This window comes from Myotis brandtii, unplaced genomic scaffold (assembly GCF_000412655.1).
Source record: "Myotis brandtii unplaced genomic scaffold, ASM41265v1 scaffold82, whole genome shotgun sequence".
Taxonomy (NCBI): domain Eukaryota; kingdom Metazoa; phylum Chordata; class Mammalia; order Chiroptera; family Vespertilionidae; genus Myotis; species Myotis brandtii.
Genome location: NW_005371324.1, coordinates 8,001,696 through 8,010,004, shown reverse-complemented (window position 1 = coordinate 8,010,004; position 8,309 = coordinate 8,001,696). Strand labels below are relative to the sequence as shown.

At 43.4% G+C, this 8,309-nt stretch overlaps 1 pseudogene; it reads left to right on the top strand.

Moving 5' to 3' along the window:
• Nucleotides 1–151: 151 nt before the first annotated feature.
• Nucleotides 152–1,625, top strand: LOC102263189 (annotated as a pseudogene).
• Nucleotides 1,626–8,309: the final 6,684 nt, after the last annotated feature.

The window sequence follows — 8,309 nt, the reverse complement described above, 5'->3', positions numbered from 1 at the left end:
GGGTATGGGTTTAAAGTCCTACAATTGGCTCCTCTCTGGGGGGCGTGGCTAGGCCCTGGGGGCGTGGCTGGACTCCTGGGCGGGAAGAGCCAGCTTAAAAGCTGGCTGAGGCATAGCGGCCCACGCTGTAGTGGCTGTTACTCGTGGAGGCATGGAGGAGTGCGCTCGCCTCTGCGGTGTGGGCTTTTCACGGGGATGTCCGTGTCCTCAGAAGCGCCAGCACCCAGCTGAGACGGCAGCGGCCGATGGCAAGCAGGCCCCCGCAGAAAAGCAAGTCGAGGCAAACGCCGCAGCTCCGTGCTGTGCAGAGAGTGGAGGAATCGCGAGCCCCATGCCACCCCTGTCGCCCCCGCACTGCTCGCTGCAGGACCTGCCGGTGGAGGTGCTGGTGGAGATCTTCGCCTCGCTTCCAGGCACCGACCTGCCCAGCCTGGCCCAAATTCCACCACATCCTGCACACCGACAGCATCTGGAGACGGCGCTGCCGGGAGGAGTTTGGCGCTTGTGAAAACTTGCAGAACCTGGAGATGATGGGTGTGTCTTATCGAGAAGTCTATGCGAAGCTGCTCCACCCATGCAGACACATTTTGGGATTGTGGCAGCCAGATAATAGCTATAGAACACTGCTGAAAGTAGTGGTGGACGGCTTATGCATTACTGGTTGGACGTGCAGGCCTCCCCTTAACATCCATGTGGATAGCCCAACGCAATTCGAGCCCTCGTTTAGAATTCACCTGACGGAGAGGAAATCAGCCACGGTGGAGTGCATGGAAGGCCTCCACAGCAGGCCCCACAACTGCGACATGCAGATTCAGAAGGACAGGTTCACCACCCTGTGCAAGAATACAGACCACCGAACGGATTTACCAATGCGGGGATGGTGCCTCCACACCATGCTTAGGGAAGCATGGGGGCGGGTGCTGGTGACCTACCGCCGCCTCTACCTCCCGCCACGCCACCCGGACGACCTCATCAGGCCAGGCCTCTTCCAAGTCGAATACGAGGGCTTAATAGTAAAGATTGCCATGCTCAGCTTCCATGGGAAGTATGCCAGGGTCACGAAGATCATGGGAGCCTCCAAGGAGACGTTAGAGATCCACCTCATGCACCGCATCCAGCTGCGAGATGGCGGGATCTTCCGCAACTTCAACGAGCTCTCCCGCGTGGTCCAGGAGATTGATGAGCAGGTGATCCGGGAAGAAGAAAAAAAAGGAAGAAAGAAAGCAAGGGCCATGACTGGCAGAGCCCTGCCCAGCCCAGCGGCGGGGAGTCCCGCCGGGGCTGCAGCTTCGGAGGAGCAGTCTGTCCGGTTTGTTCTGCCTGTGGGCGTGTTCTCAATAAACCAGAACCGCTCCCGAACCTGCAGGATGTGTTTCTATGGCGTGGACACTGTTACTGTTACCAGACATGGCTTCCCCTACACCAGGCGCTGCCCTGGAGTCTTCATCCTGTTCGATGAGAACCACTTCGGGTTCATCTTCCTGAAGGAGAAAGAATTCTTCCTGTACAGCAGAGTCCAGGACACCTTCAAGAATGTGGAGGCACCATCCCCGCAGGCTTTCCTGAAAATGCTCAAGAACATTCAGTCCGGACCCCCTGGGAGGAGCAGCTTGCATGCACTTTGAAGATTTGACCTTCTGACCAGGCTACCCACCTTTGTTTGTTTTTTTTAAATCCTCACCCGAAGATATTTTCCCATTGATGTTTAGAGAGAGTCGGGGAGAGAGGGAACGATAGAAATAATCCATGTGAGAGAAACACATCAGTTGGTTGCCTCCTGCCCAAGCCCGGACCAGGGCCAGGCTGGGTAGGAGCCAGCAATTGAGGTAGAAATAAACCTTAGACCAGTGGTCTCAACCTTCCTAATGCCGCGACCCTTTAATACAGTTCCTCATGTTGTGGCAACCCCCAATTTCATTGTTAACAATTAAAGCATAGTGATTAATCACAAAAACAATATGTAATTATATATGAGTTTTCCCATGGTCTTAGGCGACCCCTGTGAAAGGGTCGTTTGACCCACAGGTTGAGAACCGCTACCTTAGACCTTTCCATCTGCAAGTCCAGGCTCTATCCGCTGAGCCAAACCAGCTAGGGCTGAGCATGTCTTTTTAAAAAGAAAGAAAGAAAAAGGAAAGATCCTAAAATTAGATAGTGGTAATTGTTAGATTGTACAACTCTGAGTATAATAAAAACCACTGAATTGTACATTTTATTTTTTTAATTAAATCTTTATTGTTCAGATTATTTTAAAAAAAAGATTCTTTCTTTGTCTTTAACTTTTCACATTTTAATTATGAGGTTTCTAGGTGTGGGTCTTTTTATGTCATCTTCATTGGGATTCTGTGTTTCCTGAACTTGAGTGACATTTTCCTTCATCACGTTAAGGAAATTTTGCCATTGTTTCTTCAAACAGGTTCTCTAGTCCTTGCTCAGATTCTTCTCCTTCTAGAACCCCTACTATGCTATGTTGATATGTTTCATGTTGTCCCAAAGCTCCCTTAAACTCTTCTCCTGCTTTTTAATATTTTTCCCAATTGCTGCTCTGAATGAGTGTTTTTTTCTACCTTGTCTTCTAATTGGCGATTGTGGTCCTCTGCTTCTTCTAGTCTACTTTTGATTCCTTCCAGGGTATTTTTTATTTCAGCTATGCCATTCTTCATTTCCACTTGATTTTTATTCATGGTTTACACCTGTTTTTTTAAATACTGGTACAGTTTTCATTAAGTTTCATAGTGTTCTCATTAACTTGCTTACAATTCTCACTAACTTATTTGAGCACCCTTATAATCATTACTTTGAATCATTACTTTGAAATTGTTTACCTTCGTTTTATTTAGTTCCTTTTCTGGAAATTTCCCCTTTTCTTTCATTTGAGGTTGTTTCTTTGCCTCCCCGTTTTTGCTGTCCCTTTGTATTTGTTTCTATGTATTAGATGAAACTATTATAACTGCCATTCTTTGTGGCGTTGTCTTATGTAGTAGGTGTTTTGCGGGACACCATTAGTGAAGTCTCTTAGATCTCCTGAGCTGGGTACTCTAGGAATGCCCCTTGCTTGAGTTATTTTGGTTCTCCTATTGAAAATGGATGGTGAATGTTATTGTCCTGTTCATTGATGGAATCGCCTCTCAGGCTGGCTGATTGTGAGACTCACCCCCAACCATGTCATGCAAGAGGTTGTGGAGGTGCTGACAGAACACAACAAAATACAACAAAACAAAAACTGTACCCAAGACCCTTACAACAACATCAAAAGCAATCACAAAATAAAAGAGAATTAGGGAAGAAAAAAGAATGCAAGCATGATAGAAAAAAAGAAAAATATATGAGGAAATGGGGAGGGGGCAAGAAAAAGGAATACGAAGGGGCAGAGGTGTAATAAAATAAGAACAAAGAGTAGAGGAAAGGAAATGGTATAAATGAAAAGAGGAAGAAAAATTTTGAAAAGAAAAATAGAGAAGAAAGCAGACAGAAAATAAGAAAAGGAAGAAAGAGGAGAAAAAGAAAAAAATAGAATAGGAAAAGGGGAAAAAAGTAGATATATTAAAGAAACAATAGAGACTAAAATAATTACAAATCAATAAAGCAGACAGATAAACAATATAAAGAAAAAAAGAACAAAAAAGGAAGAAAAAAGAAGTGAAGTGGTATTCATTTCAGCAGAGTTAGAACCTTCTGGGAGTTCCCTTTGGATACTGCTCTTCTGGTGACTGTGGCTGATTGTCCTGTCTACCAAGAGGTACTTAGGTGCTAACCACTGTCAGAAACTGTTCTCCTCTGGCTTTTGGCAACCTGTTTGTGGGTCCAAGCGATCCACAGTTTGTGTCTGTCTCCCCAGGACTTGGCTGCACACAGGAGAGGCCAAGCTGTACTCCAAGGCCACTTGGTTAGCAGCACAGGGCCCAGGGCTGGTTCAGCAAACTTCCCCAGGATCCCCAGGCTCTGCCTCCACCCACCTTCACTGCCAGCCAGCTGTCAAGCTTACTCACTCAAAAGTCTGTTTCTGAAAGGGCTTTAGGCAGAATCGGTAGTGTAGACCTCTGGGTCTCCCATGTAGGGGAGGTGCTGTTCAGATTTTAGGGAAAATGGTAGGTGTGTTTCTCTGTCCCAGAACTACTCCTCTGAGAGTGTCCCAGAATATTACTTTGCCCTCAGCTGGGTGAGATCCTCCTATGCAGTCCAGTGAGATATGAGTTTCTATCAACTCTTCCATGAGGGGGAAGCACCAGTAAGGTTCCCTGGATAGTGGAGTGGATGGCCCCATCCCAAATCCAATCACTGATGCTCCCTGAGACAGTTCAAACCAGCAGGCTTGGCCCCTGCTGCTGTCTCTTCTGCAAAGGCCGAGATGTAGGGAGTGACAGGCAGGACTCCTGAGGGTGTGGCAGGCTGTATCACCTAGGGCTGGGTTTTTTCCTTTTCCTGAGCTGTGGTTTCTGGGAGTAGTTAGCGCCTCTCAGGAAAAATGGCTGCTTCAGTTTGGGGGTTACGGCCAAATGCAGGTCTGCCGGCTGGCTCTTTTCCACATCTCCCCCCAATGCTTCCCACCCAGCCTCTCTCTAGGCACCTCAAGTCTGCACCTCCCTCCCTCCACCAAAGCCTCAGTAAGTAGCTGCTAACAAAAATCCTGTGCTCTGTTTTTTGTTTTTGTTTGTGTGTTTGGTGTGTGTGTGTGTGTGTTTGTGTGTGTGTGTGTGTGTGTATGTATGTATGTTTAAAGAGGATAAAAAGAAAAAGAAAAAAAACTGAGGCTTTCCTTCTCTCTGACCCGCTCTTGTCTACCGGCTCTGATCCCTGGGGCAGCCAGAAGCCCTGCCGCCTTTCACGGGTGGATGTTACATGGGCCATTGGTCTCGGCTCTGGTGCTCCAGACTGTGGAGCCCAACCTGGGTTCTGGGCTTCGATTTTCTCAGGGAAATAACCCTCCCATAGCTGAGAGCTCCTTCCTCACACTCAGCCTCCTGGGAGCTGGGTCAGCCCCTCTCAGAGCCACTCCTACCTGTCTCCAGGTGTTCTCTGCCCTTCCTTGATACACTAGTAAGTCTCCTGCTCAGCTGCTGCTGAGTTGGTAACTCTGGGTGAATGTTCCCCAATTTAGTTTTCTTTCCGGTCTGGCCCTGGGAGAAGATGCAAGAGAGGTCTGCCTATTTCTGCCTATTCGGCCACCATCTTTTCTCTGAACTCTGTCTTAAGAACAGCTCTGCTTGTGGAGTGACAAGGTAATTCACAGCTGGGATAGTCACTTCCCCTATCCCATGGTCGGCAAACATGTGGCTCTTTGGCCCCTTGAGTGTGGCTCTTCCTAAGCCTTAGGAGTACCCTAATTAAGTTAATAACAATGTACCTACCTATATAGTTTAAGTTTAAAAATTTGGCTCTCAAAAGAAATTTCAATTGTTGTACTGTTGATATTTGGCTGTTGACTAATGAGTTTGCCGACCACTGCCCTATACTAAAAAGGCCACCATGTTGGGCAGGGTCCTGAGCACGGGAGCTTCTGTCCTCTGGAGTTTGGGGTGTGTCATTCTCCTGTCACATGGATACCTCTTGTTCACTAACCTGGAAGCTCCATGAACCCAGTCCTTTTAGGGTTTTTATGGAGGCTTCATTATAGAGGCATGGCTGATTAAGTCACTGGTCTGCCCATTTTTTAATTGGGTTGTTTGTCTTCCTTTTGTTGAGTTGTATGAGTACATTATATATTTTTGAAAGTAACCCCTTATCAGATGTATCATTAGCAAATATTTTCTCCTATACAGTGGGTTCCTCCATTTACTATTGTAACAACAACAACAACAACAAAGATATTTGGGAATAAACTTAACTAAGGAGGTAAAAGACCTATACTCGGAAAACTTTAGAATATTATAAAAAAGGGATAACTTGGCCACAGTAGCTCAGTGATTGAGAATCGACCTATGAACCAGGAGGTCACTGTTTGCTCCCCGGTCAGGGCACATGCCCAGGTTGCAGGCTCAGTCTCCATTGGGGCCCGTGCAGGAGGTAGCCGATCAATGATTCTCTCTCATCATTGATGTTTCTAGCTCTCTTCCCTCTCCCTTCTTCTCTGAAGCCAATAAAAATAAACAAATAAAAAATATTTTTTTAAAAAAGGAAAGAAAAAAGAGATAGAAGAAGATATAGACAAATGGAAGAATATACCATATTCATAGATTGAAAGAATTAATATCATTAATTCATTAAAATGTCCATACTACCCAAAGCAATCTGTAGATTCAGTGCAATTTCTATCAAAATACCAATGGTATATATCACAGATCTAGGAAAAATACTCCAAAAATTTATATGGAACCAAAAAAGACCATGAATAGCTGCAGCAATCTTGAGAAAGAATAACAAAATTGGTGGGATAACAGTACTGGATATCAAGCTCAACTACAAAGCCACTGGAATCAAAACAGCCTGGTGCAGGCATATAGTTCAATGGAATAGAACAGAGAACCCAGAAATCAAACCAATCAATTGCACTCAATATTTGACAATGGAGGCAAGAGCATATAATGGAATAAAGACAGTCTCTTCAATAAAATGGTGTTGGGATAATTGAACAGGTACATGCAAAAAAATGAGGCTAGACCACCAACTTACACCATACACAAGAATAAACTGAAAATGGATAAAAGACTTAAATATAAGTTGTGAAACCATGAAAGTCCTAAAAAACATAGTCAGCAAAATATCAAACCTCTCACATAGCAGAATTTTTACTGATACAACGCAAGAGAAACAAAGGAAAAAATAAACAAATGGGACCTCATCAAAATAAAAAGCTTCTGCACAGCAAAATAAGTCAGCATCAAAATGAAAAGGGAGCCCATTGTATGGAAGAACTGTATAGTTTTTGATTGAGTAAAAATGAGGAAAGTCAGAAACCTTGTTTGAAGCCCTAGATTTATCACAACTGGGATTTGAGGGGCAAGTTATTTGACCTTTCTGACCTTAATTTCCTCATTCAAAAAAAAAGAATGGTAATAACTATAACCCATGGTTGTAAAGAGAATTAAATATGATCATATCTGTGAAAATATTTATAAAGTGAATTGAAAGGCACTAGAAAGTTGATGTTTAGATATTATTGTTGGATTCTATAAGGCACAGAAATCACGATGCTCTTTGGGTTAATGATAATTTTTAGATGTCCTATAAGTTGGAGAGCCAAACATGGTGATATTAGTCACTAGTTAGCTTCTTCCCCACCACTGCCCCCATTATTCCCTCCGCTCTGGGGCATTTACAATTCCCAAGAAGTCCATTTAAAAGAGACAGTGAGTATCTAAAGGTTCAAGTCCATGCTCTGGAATAGCAATACTAATTCAAGTACAAATAAGATGGCCCTATTCCCACAGATTTTTTTAATAGAATTCTTTTTTAATATCTCCAGATAAACTGATATCTTAGACATTAGCTAAATCTCAAGATGGTTTGTTTTCTTGTAACCTGCCTCAAAAATTTTAAATGTTGCAATTCTTGTCATCTATTATTTCAGCCATGTACAATTCCAGGATTAAGTAACTAAACATTATTTTGTCTTTTTTCTTTGTAGTTTTTTTAAAAAAAATACAGATACAACAAAGCATAATTTTCCAGAAACAGCTTTTAAAAGGAGAAATATAAAAAGCATCTAGTAACAACTTTCTCTTTTTATAACTTTCTCTTTTTACTTATCCTGTGGTACAGAGAGGGGCTTCAGAGAGTCCACACTCTTCCCTAAATTATATAAAATTGTTGTATGCGCGTGCGTCTTTCTGGGGAAAGGGCCCTTCCTCTTCAGTGTGATTCATGACTCCATCAAAGGTGAATAATGACTACTCCGTATGGCTCCTGACCAAAAGCCAGTCACAATGGGTGTTTGTGAACTTAACTTATTTTTGAGTTTTCTTTTTTCTAACACAAGGCTGCAGGTCTTTTCTCCAGTAATTGTAGTATTTGTTTGCTGCCTTAGTAACAGCAAAAAGCCAATGACTAGCATATCACATGCTGATGAAAGATAAATGCAAATGGATGAGTCCTGAATGTCACCCTTTGATCTTCCAGTTGCTGGGGTACCACTCTAGTTTTTTGTTTTTGCGGGTGATTTTTTTTGGAGGGGGGTGCAGGGCAAGTTAGAAGCTTCTTTTGAACAGCTTTATTTTTTCATTTTTATTGGACACGAAATTACATTGTGTTCAGCAAGGAACACATTATTCTATCATAGCTGCATTGAAAGAGAAGCATTTTCAAAATGAATATGACATAGAGAAGAGATATAATCCCTGAAAGAAGTTTGGCTCAGTAAGGTAAACAGAAAA